We start from the raw sequence: 8,387 nt of genomic DNA on the forward strand, positions 1-8,387 counted from the left end.
GTGTAGTAATTGTTTAATGAGAAACTAATTTGCTCTGTAAACCATTTAAGCACATTAAAAAAAATAAAAAAAAAAAAGTACTGGCTCCAGTACACATATACAATGTACTAATGCATATTTCATAATGCCAATTTTGCATTATATCTTATTACATTTTAAAGTTACCTACCCTACTTCTGAATGCTAAAAAATCTTACAGGTCTAACACAATATCTTGATTTTCTGGGGAAACTTTTATTTTCACATAGATTTTTTCTATATTCCTTGTAAATTTTTAAACTAAGAAAAAGGTAAGAATTTCTACAAATATGTAACATAAGTCATACGAATGCTACTTAGCACTAAGTGTCACAGAGGACAACCACAATAATGTTATAATCTTACTGAAAATCACAATTTAAAATGATCTTAGTTTTTAAAGGCTATGTTTAGCCTTAATTTCTTACCACTAGGAAATAACTTCTACTATTGTAAGGTCTGCTTAATTCTCAGATGTTGTTATACTTAAAACTTTTAGACTATTAAACCTAAACTAAAAAAAAAAAACCAAACCTGTTGCTGTCAAGTTGATCTGGACTCACAGTGACCCTATAGGACAGAGCAGAACTGCTCCATAGGGTTTCCAAGGAGTGGCTGGTGGATTCCAATTGCCAACCTTTGGTTAGTAGCTGTAGCACTTAACCACTACACTACCAGGGCTCCAACCTAAGGATAGTGATGGAGAATTCCACTATTAAAATGCAAAGCACACTTTTAAATTCACAGAATTCTTACACATGATTAGCCACAGCTGGTAGAACTGATTTCTCAGGAGTCACTTTTTAAAGAAAAACTGTTGCTGTCTCTGACCAAAAGTAAGAGCACTGAAGAGGGTTCAAGAGCAAAATTCTGACTTTAACCATAAAAGTAACCTGCCCGAACCACACTTTTTTTTTTTTTTTTTTGCCCTTTCTAAGGGTACAAAATCTAATATCATATCTTAGATCCTAACAGGCTCCTCCCCAGGTCCTTGCACCTGCTCTCCCCTCTGACAGGAAGGGGTCTGCACCCAGATTTTCTCTGGACCAGCCTTTTTTCATCATTCAGGCTCAGCTCAATGTTTCTGCCTAGCAAGGCTGCCCGTGGTCAGGCCACTCAGAGCACCAACAACTGCTCTCCTTCCCATCAGCCGCTTTTATTGTCCCCTTAGTTTTGTCTTTTTTTTTTTTAATATTTTGAATGAGGAGGACTTTATTAAAGAATGTCTCATATCTATCTTTGTTTTAATGACAATCTTTTATTTAAAAATAAGGCAATAGAGAAGAGTTGATCATTAGAAGTTCAAAACCTTAAAAAAAAGTTTAAAATCTTATTCATTATTACAGGTAGGAATTATTACTTATTTTATACTCTTTTATTTTATACTCTTTATTTTATACTCTTTTTCCTCTTATGTTTTGTATTTATACCTCAAGATACAAAGCACATTTTCATGTCATTAGCCCCTTAGTTTTTAACACTGTTGCAAGTTTACAGACTGCCTCCCTTCTTAGAATACAATCTCCATGAGAGCAGGGCCCTTTTGCAATTTGAAAGCATGGGGCCTGGGACATAGTAAGTGCTCAAGAACCATTTTGTCAAATAAATGTATGATCCTGAGAAAGATGACAGTCTTAAAGAATGTTGGAATGATAATCCATTTCCAATATTCTGAGCAAGTATAAACCTCCTATAATCTAATAATAACGTCTAATCCCTGATTTATCTAGCACTGAGTTAGGCTTCACACCACCATAACTATCTGGAAAATGAACCTCTGAACTAAAGAAAAACAGCTTCAGCAAAATGAGAGGCAGTATGTGCTCCTTCCTCACTACTTCAAAAATGTGTCTGAAATAAAATCACTTTTTGGACCAAATGCTTCCTATATATCAGGAGGAAAGACTCATGGTGTGGAGAGCAGCAGGTGTCAGAGCCCAACGCATAACGGAGGGAGAAAGCAAAAGATCTTCAATGAAAACAAAAGTCAGTCACCAGTCAAAGGAGAATAATTCTGGGGTTATTTGTGATGGAGCAATTAGCGCTGCCTGCCTCCACAGCCTCAAAGTCATCTGTATTACAGGCATGAATAGTAACGGACATTCTGTCTTAAGTCATTAACATCATTTTTAGGGGTCTCTCTGTTTTAGGGTTCTCTAAGCACAATTTTTAACAGTGAAGTGTAGAATATACCAGAGAATTTTCCAATTTTAAAAAGGTTTAAAATTAAGGGGGAAAAAAAGACTGATGCTTGATAGGGATATGTGCCACCTGTGCAGAACACTGCTTTCCTAGATAACGCCAGAAAAACAGAGAGCTGCAGAAGGGGGCCATGTGCTCAGGGGGAAGCAACTGAGTACCCAACAGACTGGATACCTAGGAAGCTTTAAAGACATAAAGAAATAGTAAAAGGGCCTGGCCCTTAAAAAAGGAGCCCTCCCACACCCCGCTTGGGAAGATAAAATATACATTGGGGCAACCAAAGGAAGACCCCCAGAAGCACAGGGAACAAGAAGCTGAGGAGCTGTACAGAATGGTGACTGCCAACGGGCTTCATAAGCAAGGAGAGGTGAGATGAGGCTAGGAGAAAGTAAAGGAACCCGGCCCCTAGAGGCGGAGGAAAGAGATCTGGGTATTGAAAGGGCAATGGGCAAACGCCTGGAGTGGGGTGGGACGAGGGGAGGGCAGCCAGCACCTTTAGAAACAGCCAGACCTTGGTGAGTGATGCTTGTTTTACCCAAAGCTGGTCAGGAATTGAGATTTTCTACTTATAGCTTCCACAGATAACAAATATTAGAAACTAATTTTAAAAGAACCACAATATTGATCATTTAAAAAAAAAAAAAAAAACTACTGTATGTAAAAAAATTTTAATTGTATTTGATTTATAAATCACTTTTGAATTTTGGTGTGCTACAAGGTAAGTATATCAATTATCACTGCAGAAGTCTACAGAAAAAAAAGGAGTTATCTTTGTTTTCTGGTTATTTGAATTCTAAGTAAATGGGAATTTAATGCAAAGATTAATAAATATACTTTCTATCTACATAAGGGCTTAATAGTTTTCTAAGTGTTTTCACATAGTATTGTGGAATGTGAATTCAAGGACCACCGTTGTATCAGATGAGAGTTACAGGCCCTGGATGGGCTGCTTAGTAAGTAGGGAAGCCGGGAATAGAACTTGTATATCCATGATACCTATCCAGGGCTCTTCCTGTCAAACATATACTGCTTCTCTGAAAAGGGTGTATCCGGAGAAAAAGAGCTCCAAGGATGGAAAAACTAGGGAACAAGTAAGGGTGATGGTTGAACAACATGATGAACCTAAGTTAATGTCACTGAACTGTACATGTGAAGAATGTTGAAATGGCAAATGTTTTATTACATATATATTCACCACAACTAAAAAAAAAAAAAAAGGGGCCACAGGATAGTAGGCTGTTTTCACAGAGGAATGTATTCAAAAAAGAAGTTGAATCTACAGCCAGGAAAAGCAGTTCAGCACAATACCATGTTCACATGTATGTAATATATGGTGGCACAATGGTTAAGCACTCAGCTGCTAACCAAAAGGTCAGTGGTTTGAACCCACCAGCTGCTCCACGGGAGAAAGATGCGGCAGTCTGCTTCCATAAAGATTACAGCCTTGGAAACCCTACAGGGTCACTATGAGTTGGAATCGATTCCACAGCAATGGAATCAGATCTCTTAAACAAACGTACTTAAATGTTTATGTAAGATTAAACCTGCTCACAAAGGTTATGGTTTCATGGAACATCCCAGTTAATTGGCCTAATAACATGTTTAGTGCTTCTGTTTTACCTCCTAGTTCACTGCACAGGGCCTGGGGTCTTAAAAGTTTACAAGCGGCCATCCAAGGCACAATTGTTCTCTATTCACCTGGAGCAACAAAGGAAGAATGAGAGTCAGGAGTAGAAGGAGGATATGGAATGTGTAGGTAATTGCCTCCAAGAACAACTATTTCCTTTGCCATGAGACCAGAAGAACCGGATGATCTCCGGCTACCATTACTGAACATTTTGATCAAAGATTCTATAGAAGAATCCTGATCAACAGGGGGAAAATGCAGAACAGAATTTCAAATTCTCATGGACTCCAGACTTCCTGGAGCCATGAAGGTTGGATGAACTCCTGAAACTACTGCCCTGAGATAATCTTTAAACCTTAAGCGAAAAATATCCCCTGAAGTTTTCTTAAAAACCAAACAATAGTTTAACTTAACTAGTAAAAAATGTCTGCCTTGAGCATTATGCTCTTTGTAAGAATTATCTATATGGGATCAAACTGACAACAGCAACTTGAAAGATTAGGCAGAACCTTAGGGGGGCACTGAATTTATGTCAGTGGGGAGGAAAACTCAGAAAATGAGGGTGAGAATGGCTGTACAACTCAAAGAATGTAATCAATGCCACTAAATGGTACTTGTAGAAACTGTTGTAATTGGTGTATGTTTTGCTGTGTATGTTCTCAACAACAACAAAATAAATTAAATTTAAAAAAACTTGCTCATAAAATCCCGCTACAAATTAGATACACTAAATATACTACTTAAGGATCAAATACGTTCTGAAATTTCAACAGCCCTAGAAAGTCATGGAAAGCGTCTTCTAAACAATTCCACATAACCCCCACAAAGCCAAGCCCTCCAAGGTCATTCCAGTGCCTCTTCTGTGATATCTATCGAGCTTCTCTGACCTTCCCCACTCAACTCTATCATCCTTGGCTCTTCAAATCACCCCGCTTTGACACCTAAAGCTTCTCTTATCACACCACTAAGCGGCTATACAGTCTATTCCTCCTAGTTTTCAAATGAACTTGTTTCAAAAAGAACATAGCCACTAAAAATTCAGAACCTCCACAAAGAAAAGGAATGCATATTATTTACTCAATTCATTTATTAGGATACATATTTAACCTTAACTTCATGCCTAGAGGTTAAAAGAAAGAGACTGATATAACATTTTTCCCCTGTATATTTTGTCAGTGTCATTTCTAGCTTAAAATTACCAATTCCAAAAGAAGAGCTATATCTATTAACTTTGAATATTTATTAATGATTATAATTAAACTTTTTATTTCAGGAAACGAATTTTGTAACACAATAGCTTTGTTAGTCACCAAGCTTTTCATTGTCTTCAGTCTCATAACTGTGAATATTATTGCTTATTAAATTCATATCAGTATATAATTATTCTCCCCAAAGCTGTGACCCACTAACCACTCAATTGCTACCTCGGCTTTCTCCTTAATATTCTATCCCTTTGCAAGCTCTAGGAGGACAACAGTGAAACCATTGCTCTTATTAAAGCACGTGCCTAAGAGCAGGACATCATAAAAGGTTTTGGAAGTTATTATAAAAATATCCCAGGGAATGGACATTTCAGGGGATAAAGCCCAAAACTCAGTGCCACAGAGTCAGTTCCAACTCATAGCGACCCAACAGGACAGAGCAGAACTGCCCCATAGGGTTTCCAAGGAGCAGCTAGTGTATTTGAACTGCCGACCTTTGGGTTAGCAACCATACTCTTAACCACTGTGCCACCAAGGCTGCTTTCAGGGGATGCAGGGGGATAATATTTTCTATAAAATGAGAAGGCTGGAAGAAATCAGTGATTCCCAGAACTGGCTCCCAGAACTGAGTGCACTTTTAAAAGAATACAGATTCTTGGACCCCACACTAAGTGGGTAACAGATGATCTTAAGGCTCTAACCTATAAAATACATTCTTCTCTACTGTACCACTGCAAAGCAGCATTACAGGGGCTTGGGGCAGCTAATAACACCATCTCCATTTCTGTGTTCTCCCAGCATCAGGCTTCTGTCATCACCTTCTTTAATGTCTATTCTACCTGAGCTCTAGTCTGTGTCCTGCTCCTAATCAATGTGTGTCCTGGGGTTTCCCTCCCAGTGAGACCAGTTAGCTGGGGTACAGTAGCAAGGGCAGGACAACTACACAGAATCAAGGTGTGTCAACTCTGTCCCAAAGGACAACCACTTCCAGTTTCCCTCCTGTTTGAATTTTAGAGTCAGAGTAGTAGTTAGGGTCAAACTTTATAACAACTATCAACATTCTTTTATCAACAGAGAATAGGCCCCAAATCTACAAAGGAACTCTATTGGTTACAACTACTCAACATTCTTGATCAGCACAAGTGTTCCTAAAGAAATTTAAAATTATTTTGGTTTGAACAGATAATATGTTCAAATGTTTAAAAATTCAAAAAGGTGTATTGTAAGAAAATAATTGACCTTCCCTTCCCCACCCCAGCTACCCAGTTCTCTTCCCCAGAGGCAATTCACTGGAGTTGGAATTTGGTGCAATCTTCCAAAAATAGTCTTTGCAGTTATAAGCATAAAGACAGTGACACACACTCACACATTCCTATTTAACACAAATGGCCATATACTGCTCTATACCTTCATTTATTCTTATATCTTAGAGATTATTCCATATAAGCAAATAGTGACCACATTCTTTTTAAAAGCTACTGATTCTGTTTCTGTTCCTAATTTATTTGATCAATCCCATATTGATATTTAGCTTTTTCTAATTTTTTTGCCGTTACAGACAACGCTGCAGTGAATGTCCTTGTGCAAATTCATTTTGTGATATACATCTGTAGAAAAATTTCTTAGAGGGTAGGTAAATTTTTATTTTGTTAGATATTGCCAAATTGCTGTCCATAGAGGTTGTACCAGTCTGTAACCGCACCAACAATGTATGAGCCTGTCAGTTCCCCCAGAGGCTTGCCACCATAAGGTATTAACAAATTTTATAATCTTTGCCAATCTAATAAGTGAAAGGGTTTAAAATTGTATTTCTCTCATCATGAGCTGAGTATAATTTCATATGAGTGCCATTTGTAATTCCTTTTCTGTGAACATTCCTTTGCCCCTTTTTCTATTATATTATCAGTCATTTTTTTATTGATACATAGAAGCTCTTCAGATATTAAGGAGTTACCCTTTGTTGATGACACATGTTGTAAACAGCTTTCTTCCCAGTGTGGAGATGGTTATCTTCTGACAGTTACACATGCGATCTCTTCTTTTAATGGAGTTGAATTTATTTGTCTTTTATCTTATGCCTCCTGCATCCTTCAAGATGTTTAAAAGATTTTTTTCTTTCCTATATGAAGGCCAACATCTTCCCAAATAACTGATCTCCGTACATCTTCAAATTTGCACTTTTATTTTCTCTATACTTTTTGAAATGAGACTGAAAAGCAAACTGGGATATAATAGCCATCCCCTTCCTTCATTATCCATAATCTTCCTATTCCATTATCTTGAGTTCCTGTGGCAACTTTGCTCTTTCCTTCTCTTTTGCTTCCTTCATGGAGTTACACGTGAACCCCACATTTGCTTGGCCTACCTTGGAGATGACACTCTTTTTATAGTTCTTGCTTCAATGTGAAGTTTATTGAGATCAAAAGGAATTTCATTAGTATCTTTTCATAATCAACATGCCATTCAAATTGTGCTACTTTTCCTATTCTAAGGAAATTATATAACAAAAACTGTTCAGATTGTTGCCTGACGGGGTGCAAACATGCAAAAGCTTGTCTAGCTGCTACAGATAAATAGGAAGTAAAAATGTTATCTTAATTTAAAATAAAATCAGACTTCTATACTTTATCTCCAGAAATGACATGTGACAATTTTTTTAATTTAATGTCTTCTAGATAGTACATTCTTCAAGCTTTAGTAGTTGATAATAGTTAGTTATTTATGGCAACACTGTATTAAAAAACTCAAGATAACTTCATATTTACAATAAAAATTTAGGTACTGGTTTAGAAGATGTGAAATAAAGCTATTGCTGGAAATTGAGGCCAGGTTTATTTTAGGTTTGACTTTTGGAAAAAAAAAAAAGATCCTAAAAATATACCACTGTTCTTCTCCGTTTTATTTCCACCATCTTTTCAAAAGGTGGATCGGTCTGTCTCAAGAGCTACAGTGAGAATTGCCTCAATTAAGATGCAAGATAAAAAAGTGAAAGTTTATATTCCATTTCTACCCAGTTCCCTCTACACTTTTATTTTCTCTCATATTAGCATATGGAAAGAGAAAAGAGTCTAGCACAAGATAATTTAATTTTTTCCTGCCTATTGGGTTAAAAGCCAAAGCTTCAGGCATTAAAATAGCATACGCCAAAAAAATAAATAACTATATGGGTAATATCTTTTCCTGTCATCATGCCCTTGAAAACAAAGCCTTCTCTCTAAAATCCTAAGAAAAAATATATTACGTCACTTTCTAATGCCACCTCCTCAAAAAGGAGAATGATGGAAAGTCTAAAATCCCACTGTAGAGGTTCCCATTGGTACATTTTCTCATTCATCTAC

This window comes from Trichechus manatus, unplaced genomic scaffold, assembly GCF_000243295.1.
Source record: "Trichechus manatus latirostris isolate Lorelei unplaced genomic scaffold, TriManLat1.0 scaffold00037, whole genome shotgun sequence".
NCBI classification, from domain to species: Eukaryota; Metazoa; Chordata; class Mammalia; order Sirenia; family Trichechidae; genus Trichechus; species Trichechus manatus.